Genomic DNA, 16,841 nt, shown 5'->3' on the forward strand with positions numbered 1-16,841 from the left:
TTCAGCTATTTGAATATTTTTTCTGTTCCTTTCTCTGTCTCTTCTCCTTTTGGCACTCCTATAATACAGATGTTGGTGCATTTAACGTTGTCCCAGAGTTCTCTGAGACTCTCTTCATTTCTTTTCAATCTTTTTTCTCTTTTCTGTTCCACATAAGTGATTTCCACCTATCTGTCTTCCACCTCACTTATTCATTCTTCTGCCTCCTGTATTCTGTTGTTAGTTGCTTCTAGTGCATTTTTTAATTCCGTTATTGTATTTGCATGTCTTCTTGCTTAAGTTTTATATCTTGTATGTCTTTGCTCAATGTTTCCTGTAAATTATCCTTCTTTGCCTCTAATTTATTCCAATGTGTTGCATCATCTTCAGCATCAACATTCTAAAGTCTTTTTCCTGGAAGCTGAGAATCTCCTGATCACTTAGCTGTTTTTCTGTTTTTTTTTTCTTTCTTCCTTTTCTGAGTTGTAGTTCTCTGTGTTCTCATTTTTATAGTCTTTTGGTGTGGTGAACTTTTTGCATACCACAGTTGTAGTTTCTCTTTCTTTTGTTGTCTGCCCCCCTTGTGGCTGAAATTGGTGGTTTGCTGTAGGCTTCCTGATGGTAGGCACTGGTGCCTGCCCACTGGTAGGTGGGACTGATTCCTATCCCTTTGGTGTGTGGGGGTTTGTCTCTGGGTTAAATTAGAGGTGTCTGTGTGCCTGGGGGGTCTTTAGGCAGCCTGTTTATTGATGGGTGGGGAGGTAATCTCACCTGGATTATTGTTTGGCCTGAGTTTTCTCAGCACTGATGGGTGGGGCCAGATTTTCCCAAATGGCCACCTACAGAGAAATGCATGCTGATGAATATTCCCAAGAGCTTTGCCTCCAATGTCCTTTCCCCACAATGTGCCACAGTCACCCTGGATATCCTCCAAGAACGGTAGTCAGATTCCTGTGGAAATTTAGCTTTGCTCTGGGACCCAGTGCATATGAAAGTCTCTGCGTGCCTTTCAAGAATGGGGTCTTTGTTTCCCTGAGTCCTATGGAGCTCCTGTGCACAAGCCCCACTGTCCTTCAATGCCAGATGCTCTGGGGGCTCTTTCTTCCAGTTCCAGATCCCCAGGCATGGGGATTTTATGTGGGGCCCAGAACTCACCCTTGTAGGTGAGTCTCTGTGATACAGTTACTTTCCTGTCATTGGGGCTTTCCACCCAGGAGGTATGAGGTTTCTTATATCACATAATCATCCCTCCTACCTCTTGATGTGGCCTCCTCTTTGTCTTCTGTAGTAGGATATCTTTTTGAAAGTTTCCAGTCCATTTGGTTGAAGGTTGCTCAGCATTTGGTTGTAATTTTTTTGTTTTTATTAGAGAAGTTCAAAAACAAATTATTTTAGTTTTCCTTCATTTGAGGTTGACCTTAATATCTCCTTAATTTCTGAAGGATAGTTTCAGAGATATAGGACTCAGGCTTGACACATCTTTTGGCTCTTATTACTATTCTTCCACTCCCTACTGGCCTCTGTTCAGATGAGAAATTTGCTTTCATTCAAATTGGTGTTTTTTGGTACATAAATGCAACATCTTTCTCTGACTGCTTCTGGGATTTTTTTTCCTTGTCTTTAGTTTTCAAAAGTTTAACGATGGTGTGTTTTGGTGTGAATTCTTTGAGTTTATCCTGTTTGGGGTTTACTTAGCTTCTTGAATCTGTAAGTTTATGTATTCCATTAAATTTAGGAGGTTTTAAAACATTATTTCTTCAAATTCTTTCTCACTCTCATACTTTCTTATGGCTCCTCCCCATATCTCTAATTATATAACTATTAAATCTTTATTTTTCCAGAGCTCTCTGAGGCTCTATTCATTTTTCCTATTTTTCTCTGTTGTTTACACTGAGTAAGTTCTATTTATTAGCCTTCAGGATCACTGATGCTATCATATGCCATGTCCACTATAAGAGAGGGTCAATTAAGTAAGTTTCTAAAATGAATTTCTCTTACTTATTTTTAGTTTTATAATTTACATTTGGTTTTTAAAAAAGTTTAACAAGTTTATTGAGATACAATTCATACAACAAAAACGCATCCTTTAATTTTTTTTTTTTAGTATATTCAGTGGTTTTTAGTGTATTCAGAATTATGCCACAGTTACCATTTGATAATTTCAGGAAGTTTTCATGACACACCAAAGGAAATCCTGTCCCCATCAGTAATCATTTTCCATTTGCTCCTCTTTCTAGCCCCTTGCCACCACAAATCCACTTTCTATCCTATGGGTTTGCCTATTCTGGACACGTCATGTAAATGGAATTGCATATGTGGTCTTTTGTGCTGGACTCCTTTCACTCAGCATAATGTTTTCAAGGTTCATCCCACTGTGGTTATTTGTCAGTACTTCATGCCTGGTAATGGCTGAATAATATTTCATGGTATGGATGTACCAAATTTTCTTTATCTATTCACCAACTGATGTATATTTAGTTTCTTTCTTTTTCTCTTATGAATAATGCTACTAGGAACATTTTGTACAGGTTTTAATATGAACAAAATAACATTTTTTAAAATTGAAATGTTGATTTATAATATATTAGTTTCAGGTGTACAGCAGAAGTGGAACCACTGATAGCCTCCTGGAACCAGTGGGACACTGAGGGCATTTCCAGAGCTTTGTCTTTCTGTGTTCAGAGCAGCCAATGGCCTTGGTGTCCCTGAGCATTACCAGACATGAGCAAGGGGTCCAGTCTGTTGATTTTCTCCCATACTGGTAACTGCTGATGGGTTAGCTTCACTCAGACTCCACAGTCATGTGATTCAGTATTTTTGCAGATTATAATCCATTATAAATTAGTAGAAGATAATGGCCATAATTCCCTGTGCTGTACATTATATTCTTGTTGCTTATTTTGGACATAAATTTTAATTTCTCTTTGATATACAGAATTTCTAGGTTACAGAGCATCTCTTTGTTTAACCTTTGGAAGAACTGCCAGACTGTTTTCCAGACTGGTTGCATTATTTTTCAATCCTACCAGAAAAATATGAGTGTTTCAATTTCTCCACATCTTAACCATTGTTTCACTTTTATAACTTCTATTTCTTTCCTGAAAATTATTTTCATTTGTTTAAAAAGAATTTACGAACACCTTTATTGAGGAAGTGTTTTTATGATGGCTGTTTTAAAGTCCTTGTCAGATAATTTCAAATCTAATTCTTGGTATTGGCAATAGCTGATTGTCTTTATCATCTAAGTGTAGTTTCCCTGGTTCTTCACATGGTGAGTGATTTTCAGTTGTAGCTTGGGTATACTGGTTATGCTGTCAGGAGACTCTAGATTCTTTTTAAATCTTCCATTTAGGCAGGTGGTCACTTGTTTAAGTTCAGAGTGTAGGTTCTTGTTTTCTTTGTGACTTCAGTTCCAATGATAATTTATATCTCAGAGCCCTAGCAAAGCTGTCCTGGCCTGTCTTGTTCTTCTGTATTATGGGGCCCCCACTCCATCCCTGCTGGTCCCCAGGGACCATGATGGGGAGCTGAAGCTGCTGACCTGAGTGGAGAGAAGGGCTTGGATGCTGCTGTGGCTGTGGGCAGATGAGACCACCTGCCTGACTGTGGAGTCTGAGTGAAGCTAACCCATCAGCAGTTACCAGTATGGGAGAAAATCAACAGACTGGACCCCTTGCTCATGTCTGGTAATGCTCAGGGACACCAAGGCCATTGGCTGCTCTGAACACAGAAAGACAAAGCTCTGGAAATGCCCTCAGTGTCCCATTGGTTCCAGGAGGCTATCGGTGGCTCCACTTCTGTGTATTTGGCTCCAGACCGTGATCTGTGCCTTTGCCCCAGCTGAGTGGCTGGAGCTGGCTGAGGCCCTGGGGCTGTGGGGCCATGAGGGCAGCTCTCTGGGCCTTGGGACTTGGCATCCTTCTCCTCACTGTCCTTCACCTTATGCCCCAATGGCAAGTTTCTCCTTCTTTTGTCCATGGAACCTCTGCAGGCAGTGGCTCCATAGATGCTGGGGTGTGGGGATCCCCTGTTGTGAGCATCTGTCTGCCTGGGTCTCACTCAGCAAAAAAGGGGATGGCACATCCTAGGGCAGGAGGGCACATGGACTCCAAGGTCCAAACCCTGGAGATGCTTGTCCTTACACTAGGTGAACAGGTTCAATTCCAAGAGGAGCTCAGATCCTTAAGCCCTACTGCTTGGAGTCCAGTGCAGGACTGGGTCAGAGCAGAGATGGATTGAGAGGCACAGCTAGCGTCTTTTCCCAATGATCCAGATTGACAGATGGTGCTTATGGGTCCTGCAAGGTGGCTGTCTCCTCTCCTTCCCCAGGGCAGAACAAGGGGTGGGTAGGGGAGTGGGAAAGCTGGAAGCATCTGGCCACAGCATGAGCATGGAGCTCGTTCCTGGGCCATGGAGAAGAGCCACGGCCCCAGAGATGCCACCCAGAGTGGGTCCACAAGACAAGAGGCTAAGCCATGGGCCAGAAGCTGTAGAGAGGGGATCCTGCCAGAGGGAACAGCATGGAGAGAATACTGGGGGATGTGAGTGAATTCTGGGGGACTGCATGTTGTGGTGTGGGAGCTGTTTTGAGTGAGTTGTGTGAATGTTGAGTGTGGGCAGGTATGTGTGTGAGAGAAAGTATGAGCAACTGCGTCAATATATGTGTGAGACTATGTCAGGGTTTGGGGTGGAGGGCAGGCAAGAATAGGCCTAGAAGCTGATGGAAGAAAAATATTACCTGGCAGCCAGATCTAGCATCCAGCAAGGAGGTGACTGTGAGCTGGACAGAAAGGGTGTATCGGGTGGGAGTGGGAATGTGGGCAGCGATGCTGGTGGGTGTGAAGGGCAGAGGGATGGGTTTGGAAGAAGACAGTGATGTGGGCTAGAGTTAAAAAGGCAGACACTGTGCTTGTTTATATCCAGAAGAAAGGAGTGAGGAATGAGGGGCTTTGGAGTAGGGGTGGTATTGATGGATGAAAGCCCTGGGAAGGAATTGAGAGGAATTTGCCTTCCTCTGTACTGGGGCATGGTCTTCTCTCTCCTCCCTACGAGGCCAGGACAGGCCCTGAAGGTGGCAGTGGGTTGCCTTTAGGTAGGACGACTCAGCCCACCCACATACATGTTTTATTTCCCCTGCATAAGCCTAGGAGGGGGTGGTGAGGATGTGGGGGCTGTGATATGGTGGGGATGTCTGGGGCTATGTGGGCAATTCCAGGGTGCAGAGGCCTAGAAGGGATGTGGTTAGGGGGATATGTCCTTGGTCATGCTGGGATGGGAAAGTTGGGGGAAGCTGAGACCCATGGGGACCCAGGAACTGAGCCCAAGAAGAGGGAGCTAGACAGGTGGTGGGCAGCCAGTCAGGTGGGGAGGGGTAAGTGAGGAAGATGAGGGGTCCTTAGGGGGGATGAGTGGGCCACAGAGTCTTTGGTAGATGCTGGGAAATGACCTTTGTTTGCAGATCAGGATGGGGTGGTGGGAGGAGCCTCCCATTTCCAGGCAGAGGAGAACAAGGGGACCCCCTGCCTGGGGGTGAGTTTACCCATGGTGTGGGGGCTTCAGTGGCCAAAGGGTTAGGGGAAGTCACACTGGTTTATGGGGATGAGGATGTGGGACTGCAGAGGGCCCACAGGGACCCCTACCCCTTCACATTTCTGGACTTTTCTGCTAGGGGGGTGCTTGGCTTTGTGCTGAGGCCTTGGAGCAAGGCCTTGGAGGTGGCACTAGGGTAACACAGGCATCCTCACCACATACTCAATATTGTTACCAACCCCCAACTAGCCTGTCTGTCTGCAGCTGGACCTAGCGATGTGTGGCTGGCCTATAGGGACAGTCTATATGATGTGGTGGTGTTGGTCTGGCATGAAGGGGAGTGAGGACACATTTGAACCAGGCATGGATGCTGAAGGAGGCATTCGTGGTCTACAGGCAGCTGGGTTGCAGCTGGGCTGTGGGTGCCCCCAAGTATGTCCCACTGCCTGGAGAGGTGGTGCAGCCCTGGCTCCACAATGTATCCTGCAGAGTCTTCCCTCTGGGGGTGAAGCCTGGGGGTGTGGATGTAGGGCGAGTGCCGCCACGAGTGGGTGGTGGTCACTGTGTGTTCTAATAAGTCATGGGGCAGGGGTGTGGGGAGGAGTGGGGAGTCCAGGGACTCTCTGGTAAGGGCTCCCTGATCCATCCAACCCCCATAGGAAGGGCCAGTTCTCATCTCTCTTCATTCCTCCTGTATTAGGAGTCCTCTGTTTTTCATTCAACAAATGCTTATTTACAAGGCTCTGCCCTGGGTACTGGAGATGCAGCTTTGCATGAACATCACAAAATCCTGCTACGGGGTCTATACTGTCCAGGGAGAGACTGAGAGTGAATAAATCAGCAGGTAGAAGAGTGGTGCCAGGGGTGGAAGGGCAGGCAGAGGGATGGGGGCCCACTTGTTCCCAGCAGTCATGGAAAATTTTTTCCCCGGAGGTCTGGAGGGTCTTCAGCTGTGCCTGTGCATTTTATAAGCCTGAGAGCCTGTGAGGCCCCCTTGTGACATTCTGCCTCTGAGCTGACCCACAGCATGGTTTGTGTGGCCCAAGTGAGAATGCGGGCGCCTGTTTGAAAGATTACCAGAGATGCTTCAGAGAGCACTGAAGAGGGCAGGGCCTCAGTGCTGATCCCCACTGAGGAGTCAGATGTCCCCAGCAGGCACCGCACCCTAGTGGGGACATCTAGCTCCAAGTGGTCATGTGGCTAGCAGAGTCTGCACTTTATGCAATGCTGTGTGTGCTTTACAGATGACACTTTCTGGGAGGTATGGCTGGTGAAGGGCTGAAGCCGTTGTGTGGGACTCGCTGAAATCAGGAACATGAACAGGGTGTATTGCCTCTGCAGCCTGTACCAGGAAGAGGCCATGGTGTTCTCCCTGGAGCTGGGGTCTGGCCCTGTGCTCTGGCCCTGTGCTCCAGGTCCCCCACCAAGAAGAGGGTATCACCAGGAAGTACATGATTTGCAGGTGCACCAAGCAGACCATTCACAGCTGCAGACTGAACAACAACCTTCGCAAAGGCTGCAACTTCCAGCAAGATATTCAGGTGGTCTGCTCAGGGGACCATCCCTCCATGTTCCAGGGGACAGAAGGGAGCCAGAGAGTGGCTGCAGCAGGGGACAACCCCACCCGGGGTCCCTCACAGGCCCAGTCCTGCGTGACACATTGGGAGGAGCTGGATCTCTCCTGGATATCTGTGCAGCTCCCTGTGGCAGAGGGGCTCAGAGCAGGCTAGAGAAGGGAAGGGATGGGAGAGGGGAAGACTGCCCCTTGGTGACCTGGTATTATCTAGCTCATACTCCTTTTGAACCAATCCTAGAGGTGAGAACACAGGATGAGGTGGGGGGTGGGAACTCACAGGTGTCTCAAGAGCTCTAGGTAGGCAGAACCCAGCAGTGCAGAGCTAGGTTTCTGTCTCCAACAGAGATGTCCACCCAGAGCCGCCAGGAAGGCTGGATCCTGGATGTCTGCAGCATCTGCTCTGTTCTAGCTGCCCTTATAGCATCTCTAATGTGAGTCAGGGTTGGGTGGTAATTCTCTCCTCCCAGCCCCATCTCTAGTCTGTGAGAGTAAAGTGGGCCTCTTAGATCCTGGCTGTGATCTGGGATTTGGGGCAGATAAACTGTCCACTCTCCTTGGTGCCCTCAAGGGGGCAGTGCTCTGTGGCCTAAGGGGTGCCTTGACCTGGCCTCTGAAATTTGGAGGTCCTTGATGTTGTTCACTGGGCAGGCAGAAATTGCAAGACACATGTGAGTACCTGCAGCAGGTGACCCCAACCTCTGACCAGGGACTCTTGCTCTATTCTTGGTGCAGACTGGATGTGCTTCCTGCCCAGCACTTGGCAGACCCACTGCTGGACGCAGATGATCTCCTCTGGCTGGAGCCTCCCAGGGTCCACAGGTGATGGTTCCAGGCTGAGCTGTTACCTGATAACCCCTGACCCTACTGAGAATTTGTCTCCTCCTCCAGGACACACAGAGGCCTGGCTGGCAGGTGGTGAACACCCCTACACTGGGCGCCTAGAAGTGAGGAGCAGTCTGACCTGGGGCACTGCCTGCGATGCTGACCTGGACCTGGCCACGGCCCACGTGGTATGCCAGGAACTGCAGTGCGGCATGGCCGTGTCCACACCCTGGAATGACCACTATGGCCGGAGGTCTTCTGTTGTGCCTGCAACCAGTCCCTTCTGTTCCACTGTCCTCAGGGGCCTGGGCACCAATGTAGGCATGGCCAGGATGCTGGGCTCAGGTGCTTGGGTGAGGCCAGGAGTGTGGGCTTTGAGGCTTGGCCCTGCCTCCTTCCTGCCAGCTTTTCTCTGTGACTCCCACCTGGAGCTGAGCTGAACACCCTGTCTGGGCACGGAGACCCTCCTGACCCAGGGCAATGTGTCCTTGTAACTGCTGGTGCCCGTGGGAGCATTGGGGGATGCCAGCAACCTGTGTTCTGGTGAGTGAAGGCCCAGAAACTACCTTCCCCCACACCCCTTATCACTTTGTCCTGGCAGGGGTTGGGGGTGGGCCATGGCTGTCCTCACTTGGTTTGTCTCCAGGGAGGCTGGGCTCAGTGCTGGGTCATTGTGCCGGGTGTGTCAAGTGCTCAACCTGTAGGGCACCGTGTGATAACAGCTGGGACCTGCAGGATGCCCAGCTGGTCTGCTGGCAGCTGGGCTGTGGCCACATGGCTCAGCACCCTGGGGCTTGGTCACTTCAGGGTGTGGTCTAGGCTCATCTGGATGGATTAGCTGGGCTGTGAGGGCCATGAGTCTGCACTGTGGCAGCGCTCGTTGGGGGTAGGCGGGCTGGGCTCTGCATGACTGTGGGCACAAGGAGGACACTGGTGTCTTCTGCTCACGTGGGTGCTGTGAATTGAGTCCCCTCCCGGGGCTACTGGCTTTCAAATTGTGCTGTGCTTGTACATGAAAAACTAGCTATGCGCTCCCCTCAGACTCCACTGTTGCTCTCTGCCTGATTTGGAAACCCCACAACTCCCAGCTTCAGTGCCCTGTAGCTACATCGACTAAGTACCTCCTTCTTTGCTCTGGGGGTGGGAGGAGGCCCTGTGGTGGGATGGGGTGTGTTGCTCCTGGGTGTCTGAGCAGCACTGCTTGGTGTCTTTCTCCCCTGCTCACAAGTTCCCCTCACATTTGTGCTTGAGCTTTCCCTGACTTGAGTTTGTAATTATTATCTGCGTTTTAGTGTGCTGGACAATTTTTCTCAGAGCATTTTTGAGGCAGTGTATGTTTTTTTTTTTTTTTTTTTTTCAGCTCACACATATCTGAGGCTCTTTTGGTGGATCTTGTCTGGGTATGATTATTCTTAGTGACAGAGTTTTGTGATCTCCTGGGGGCATCTGGTTGGTCCTGCCTCCTCCAGCCCCCTCCAGGCAGCCCTCCAGGGTAGGCGGTACATCCCAGTGGGGCCTCTTCTCAGTGATTTTGATTCCTATTTTTGCTTTAGGAAAGTTGCCTTCAACTCTATGTGAGTCATCATGTTTCTTTTTAGTTACAGTCTCATCCATTATGTTGGCTCTTCCCCACGCTTTTTATTCAATTTTTTGGAGGCAGCGGGGGGGGGGGGGCAGGCCCTGCTCCTTTCTCAGGCTTTCTAGGGAAGTTTCTCTAGGTGCTGTCTTTATCATGGATTGTCTTTTCTGTCACTTCTGGTCTTCCTGTCCTCGGTATACATTTCCTCTTATATTTTGTTTCCTTGAAGTTCTTCCTTCCTCTGTACTGTGGCTCGTCAGGCAACTGCAGGACTCTGCTGCTGGGCAGTGGCAGGAGTGCGAGGGCTCTGTTTCTGTTACGATTCACCCTGGTGACAGAGTTTCAAAGGTGAGAGCAAAGCAATGCACTCTTGAGGCCCAGGTGTGGAATTGGCACTGGTCACCCTTAGCCCATTAATTTGGTTGGCTGAGGTTCTAAGGCAAGCCCACATTCAGGGGTGGGAAATTGATTCATTGCATGGGGTATGGATACAGGCAGGAGGTCTTAGTGGCCACTTTTGTAAGCTACCACAGACGTATTTCCTTCCATTGTTTTTTTCTAAGCTTATTTTTATTAGTTATAATCTTGTAAGATGCAATTCATATCCATATTCTGTGATTTATTTCCACATGTGCATTTTTGTTGTATTACAGGCTCCTGTAACATAATTTTAAAGGGTGTCTGATACTCCACCATGTGGTGATACATTAAATTGTTGTTGGACTTGCACCGCCCAAGACAAATACTTGGGCACTGACCAGCCAGGACCAATGCTATCTACAAACTGAGAGATCTGGGGTAATTCTCGTTTGTTTCTTAATTTAATTTTTTGAATTTTTATTATCACTTTTAAGTTAATCATCTTGTACAAAATGATTATTCTGTATTTTGAGCAATTTCCAAGGATAGATTTCTGGGCAATCAGCTGATCCCTGCTGACTAAGACGTTACAACTAGGGGTTAAATCTGGTCACCTGTGGTCAACTGCTCTCATCTTTTTCCATCTTTAAATTGATGGGACTGTGGGATCCATGTGAGGTGGATGCCAGGACTCACTGGGTTAGATGCCCTTGGGTGGCATCCGTCTTTGTGCTGGAAGCTCCTCTTGGCTTCCTCCTTCAGAGATTTCCTTGGCCTGAGTATGCTTGTCTTCCAGGGTCAGTGGCTCTGAGGCTTTGAGGTGGCACTGGCCACTGTGCTGGGTAGCTGGACATGTTCTACAATGGGGCTTGGGGAGCTGTGTGCAGTAGTGCCCTGAAAGACACGTCCTTATCCATCATCCGCAAGCAGCTGGGCTGGCTGGACAACAGACCTGTCCACACTATCTTGGGCATCTCCTGGGTGGACAATATCCAGTGCCACAGGCTTCGAAACTTCACACTGTGGCAGTGCCCCTCAGCCCCATGGCACCTGCATACCTGTGTCCATGGATAGTCTGGATACCTGTGCAGGTGAGCCCTGGAGGTGTCTGGGGGGCCTGGAGGCAGATTCTATTCTGACAAGTCATTTGCGAAGGCTGCCACCAACCTATGGCTTGGAGCTGTGCGGTCACTTGGGCTCCACAAGCTTCATTCTGAAGTTTTTCAGGGCATTTACCCTGGGTGGGTCACTGTTTAATCAATAGGATTGTCAGAGAAAACACAAGACCTTCAACTGCTCATCCACCAACAGTTGCCCAGGTACCCCTCTCACTTCCTCCCTGTCCATGCCCCATCCTGGTCCTGATGCGCGGTGACCATAGTCTCCTTTGTGGAGGAGGGCGAGCTGCGCATGCGTGGTGGGGAAGACGGCTTCTCCAGCTGTGTGGAGCCCTGGCACATCGACTCCAGGGGCACCGTGTGCGACAACTCCTGCGACCTGGTGGATGTAGAGGTTGTGTGCTGCCAGCTACGCTGTGGCCAGGCTGTGGGTGCCCTGTGGGGGCCGCCTTCAGGCCAGGCTCTGAGCCCATGTGGCTGGAGGAGGTGGGGTGCCGGAGAAGTGAGGCGTCCCTGTAGGGATGCCCCGTGGAGCCATAGGGAGACGGAGACTGCGGGCACAATCACGCAGGAGGGAGCCTGCAGCTCCCCCATCCCCTCCGTGGGTGGGGGGCGGTAGTAGGTGGGAGGGTGCTTGGGGCTGGGGAAGGGGTGCCAGGAGGGATCCTTTGCAGTACCCCTCCATCCTGGATGCCCCAGAACCCAGCCCTGAGGCTGCCCTGCACTTGTCCCTCTGGATGCTAGAGCACAGGCTGCCTCCATGACTTCCATCTCAAGCTGAGAGTCTGGATGAAGGTCTAGGCTGCCTTTCCACACCCCTTGCAATGAATCTATTTCTCCTGGGGGACCACAGTCCTGTTTTCGGCATCAGGTAGGTGTGTGTTCCTTCAGGCTCTGCTCAGAGCTTGCTGCCTGCCTCACCCAGAGGTGCCTAAGAGTCTCCTGTGGACACCATGCCTCAGTCAGCCCTCATCTTGGCTGATGGGTGGAGGTCAGGAGGACCAGGGCCATGGTGCCAGAGACGCCCTTCCCTGAGGGTCCCCCTGTGCAAAGCTGGGTGGAGAACCTAGGGAGGGACAGCAAGCCCAGGCTCTGCCAGCCAATTTTCTGGGCCTTTCCCTTGCTGACTGGGCAGTTGGGCTCTGGTGCACTGTAGCCTCTTAGATACTGACTGTGAGTCCAAAGCAGTCAGGACTCTAAGAGTTGCCTTTCTGGACACTCCTGACTTTAACCCTGTGCCCTCCGGGCAGCACAAGGCCCATCTCTCCCCTGGGTGCCCCTCCTCCTCCTTAGAGGCTCAGGTGGTTCAGGTCCAAGGTCACAATACGCAGGCAGTGCAGGCATGTAGGGAGGACCCCACTTCTCACTGTTCTTACAGGCCCTCCTCTGGCCCTTCTACCTGCCCTCAAGGCCGGGACTCTGCCTATGACTTTCTGCCTGGTCTTCAGCACCCTCCTGGTTGTCATCTCACTGGTCCTGGGGGCACAGTGGCTCCAGGGCCCAAGACCTTGCAGGGGTAGGTGGGCATGTTGGTCAAGGTTAATATCAGGCCCTGGGAATGGGGAAGCTCTGGAGGGGAGGGGAGGTGCTCTGAGACCCAGACCAATGCAGGTCCCCAGCTGTCCTGTGTGCTGGGTCCCACTCAGAATTCCACCCTTTCCCCTTGTGGTGACTTCCTAAAAGTGGACCCATGGGTTGTTGGTAACAGGGTACCTGGGCCCTTCTCTGCTTCTGAGAGGCTGGGTGAGAAGAGCTGTAGTCCTGGGGCTGCCTGGGTGGGAGAACAAGGCTCCAAGGGTGTCCTGACCCCTCTGTCGAATGTGTATCTGGGGAACTCTCCCACCTGGTGGGGTTCCAGAGGGTCCTGGTGTGCATGAGACACCCCACAGATGGGCTTAAACTGTGGGGAATGTCTCTGCTTAAAAGGTTTTGGTGTGGCCTTTGCAGGTTCTGGAATGTTGGGGAATCTGCCCTTGGAAGGTGTTTATGAGGACACTGGAGCTGTCCCCATGGGGGTGGAGGAGGAGGTGCCCAGAGTGTCCAGGGCCCTGGTGCTGGAGGAGGAGTATGATGACACAGGGGAGCCTGAGCAAGGCCCTGAAGAGGGGGAAGCAGAGGAGGGGGCCCCCTTGACCTCCACAGGTGTGCACCTCTGCACCTTGGCATCCATGGCAGTTTTCCTGCTGTACTGCTCCTGTGCCCAGAGTTTTTCTCTGGCCAGCCCCTACATCTAAAGATCCTGAAAGCTTCCTGTCTGTATGTCCTTAACACTCATTTCCATCACAGGCTTGGTGTTCAGAGTTTAGGGAGATCCTAGATTTTTATTTGGGTTTCCTTTTGTGGTTGTGCCTTGTCCCTCCCAGTGCCACATCCAGTGGCTGTAGGGGCTTAAGCAGACAGGTGGACAGAGACCTATAGGCAGCGGCACATTCTCACTCCATCCAGTCCTCAACCAAGTGTCTGGCCTCATGGTGTAGCAAGAAGCCAGGGACCAGAATTCCTGGGGACTCTTAGGAATTGCTGAGAGCCCCCACTGCATGCCTCTCTCTTTAAACACAGGTGGGGCGCCTCACAGCTCAGGCTGGGAAGGAAGACCACGGCAGCCTCTGCCCATGGACGTGGTGACCATGAGCCAACCATGGGGGACCTCAGCAAGACCAGAAGGTGGGGGAGAGCTCAGTGTGCTGAGGGCTTTCATTTTCCTCATTTCTTAAAGAGATTTAGTAACTCACTCATCGTAATTCATCTCAGAAACATTCCTCAGATGCCCACCATGGCCCAGGTTCTGTTTTTGGCCCCCTCTCTGCCTCGCCCTGGTCTGAGGTGGGCTCTGAGTGTTTTCAACTGTCTTCACCCTCGGCCTCTTGCCTGCACGGTTCTCCTGGGGGATGTGTTGGGGGTCCCCAGTGAACCAGCTCCTGGCCACCTCTCCTTTCATCTGCAGAAAGTGTTGAACCTGACTCAGGTATTGTGCTAGGAGCCCCAACACTTCCAGTTGTCTTGCTCTGATGCCCCCACCAAGCCCTTTGCGACCACACCCTCCTTGACCACCTCTCTGGGAAGTCAATTTCCCTGCATCCTCTCCCCTGTGTGGATCAGGTATCGGTCTGCAAATGATCAGACCCACCATATCCAAATCTTTCTGGACTCCCATTCTGCTATTCCAGCATCCTGGGAATGACCAGCTTTAATTATGCTGTGATTCCCTCCTCTGTAGGGTCTGTCCAGTGATCCCACTACTTACCACCTATCCCTCAGGGTTTACCCTCAGGGTCTGGCCAGCCTGCTGCAGCCATCACTGGTGCTGGGCTCTTGGAGTCTCTCTGAACATGGCTTCCCATCACTCATCCCTTCCCCCGCGCCCCACACCCTAGACTGTAAGAGAGATGCTGCTGTGGGCTCAAGCACTACTGGTACTGGAGACGGTGAAGGGTCTCTCTTGGACAGGAGGCCTCGATGCAGGAAATGTGGAGGGAGGTGTGCAGAGAGGCTGGACAGGGCCTCTGGAGTGAAGTGGAGTGAGGACCAGTTTTCAGGTGCTGGAGCAGCTCCTGGCAGAGCCTTGGGGGACAAATGGGCTCCCCTCTTCCTCTGCCCCTGCATGCTTTCTCCTGGCCCTGCACCCAGCAGGTGCAGAGCAGGGCTGGGGACAGAGCTCACAGGGCTTGGCAGGAAGAAAGTGGGTACCTAGACCTTGCTCCCAGATGCATCTCACCCTGCTCTTGCTCCCAACAATGAGGGTCCCTCCAGACGGGGGAAGTCAGTGGCGAGGGGGTCCTACGGTCCACATCTACTGTCCACCCGCACCTGCGTTCTCTGCCAGCACTCAGAGGAGAAGGACAGAGGCCGCCCTGCGGGAGCACCCAGTTCCCAGTTGGGATGGTCAGACCAGGTGTTACCAGCACCCTGATGTCTGGCTCGCTGACGCCAGCTCCCCTTCTCCACAGCCTCAGGCTGGGCTGGGCTCCTCAACTCTGGGAGGAACGTGGAGAGCCTGTGATGGAGGGCACACCAGAACCACCAGCAGGCAGGCCGCTGCGGTGTGCGGTCGAGCGGAGCTCCAGGTAGGTCCTGTCTCAGGTAGAGAGAGCTCCCTGCAACCTCCACTCACCCATACCCAGGCCCCACCCTGCACTGCCCCTCCCCTCTGCTCAGGCAGCTCCCTTGCTCCTGCCTACCCCTGCTCAGGCTGCTTTGAGGAGGGTGGAAGCCAGCTGGATGCTGCAATGCAGGAGGCGGGGGACCATAGAACTGGCCAGGGAGTGCACGGCCCTGCCAGCTCCAGGGGCGGTCCCGTGCTGCCTGGGCTTCCAAGCAGCCAGGACAGAGGCTGCAACCTACCCAACCTCCACAGAGAGCGAGGTCAGCCCTAGGAACAAAGCCAGAGCCTGCCTTCATTTTCCCTGCTGAGCTGCTCCCCAGAGCCACCCAGACTGCAAAGCCTCTGCCGCCTTCTGGATTGTGCCCATCCTAATGCCACCGCCAGAACAGTCAGCACCTCCAGCCAGGCTGTACTGCTCCCCACCGCTCTGCTCCAGGAGTGAGGCCAAGTCTGGCAGGCAGCGCACTCCCTTGGACAGGTGCGTTCACAGGCCTCCAAGCTACCTACATCTCTGTCAACAATTTTTAACTTGTCTCAGCAATGTTTTGCTGTTTTCAGTGCCCGGGTTTTGCCCATATTTTGTTAAATTATCCCTAAATATTTCATACATTTAAGAAAATTTAAATTTCCAACTTAACACTACTCTATAGAATATAATGGATTTTGGTTACATCCTGTAACCTTGCTGTCAACATTTCTAGTTGTTTTGTAAAATTCCTTGTTTTCTATGTAGACAACCAAGTTGTCATTGGGGAATAAAGTTTTACCCCCCCTCCACACCAACCTATATGATTTTCATTTTTCTTCTCATAACGCACCTGGCATGTCCTTTAGTACATGCTTGTTCATACTTTTAAGAGAAAAATCACTTAATACTTCACAATTGTTAACTGTGGGGTTTCTTTGCAGGTGCCCTTTATCAGGTTGAGGAAATTCACTTCTATTTCTCAATTGGTGAGAACTCATGTGACTTGGTATAGAATTTTGTCAGATACTTCTATATCTACTAAGATGCTCATATGATTTTGCTCTATATCAAATACATAAAAATGATATAAATTGGTTTTTGAATGTGAAAACAATCCTGGGATAAATTCTAATTTGTCATAATGTACTTTCCTTTTGCTAAACTGTTTAAAATGATTTCCTAGAATTTTGTTAAAGATTTTTCCATCTGTATTCAGAGGGATGTTGGTGTGCAGTTTTTGTTTCTTGTAATGTCACTGTCTGGTTTTCCTATTGGGTTAACACTGTTTTCACAGACTAAGGCAGGAAGTGTGTGCTCCTCTTTGATTTTTCTGGATGCATTTGTGCAGTATTTGTATAACAACTCCCTTAAATTTTTGGTAAAATTCACCAATCCATCTGGGCCTGGAGTCATCTTTTTTTTATATTTTTAAAAAAAATTTTATTACTCAAATGAATTTATCACATCTGTAGTTGTATAATGATCATAACAATCTGATTTCACAGGATTTCCATCCCACAGCCCAGGCACATCCCTCCACCCCCCAAACTGTCTCCTCCGGAGACCATGAGTTTTTCAAAGTCTGTGAGTCAGCATCTGTTCTGCAAAGAAGACCAGTCTGTCCTTTTTTTCAGATTCCACATGTCAGTGAAAGCATTGGATGTTGGTGTCTCATTGTCTGATTGACTTCACTTAGCATGATAATTTCTAGGTCCATCCATGTTGCAAAAAATGCTGGTATTTCATTTTTTTAATGGCTGAGTAATATTCCATTGTGTATATGTACCACTTCTTCTTGATCCACTCCT

General features: G+C 50.4%; 1 long non-coding RNA gene across 2 annotated transcripts in view; it reads left to right on the forward strand.

The window, feature by feature from the left end:
- LOC102160870 overlaps positions 1-16,429 on the forward strand; it is a 95,743-nt gene extending 79,314 nt beyond the window's left edge. The window contains exons 2-5 of one of the 2 annotated variants that reach the window (XR_002345105.1): positions 13,523-13,627; positions 14,911-15,027; positions 15,318-15,543; positions 15,975-16,429. This is a non-coding gene — a long non-coding RNA (uncharacterized LOC102160870). Of the gene's footprint in view, positions 1-13,522; positions 13,628-14,910; positions 15,028-15,317 lie in introns of both variants that reach the window. The other variant, XR_002345104.1, reaches the window with a different exon arrangement.

The sequence above is a fragment of the Sus scrofa genome, chromosome 6 (assembly GCF_000003025.6).
Source record: "Sus scrofa isolate TJ Tabasco breed Duroc chromosome 6, Sscrofa11.1, whole genome shotgun sequence".
In the NCBI taxonomy this organism is placed as follows: domain Eukaryota; kingdom Metazoa; phylum Chordata; class Mammalia; order Artiodactyla; family Suidae; genus Sus; species Sus scrofa.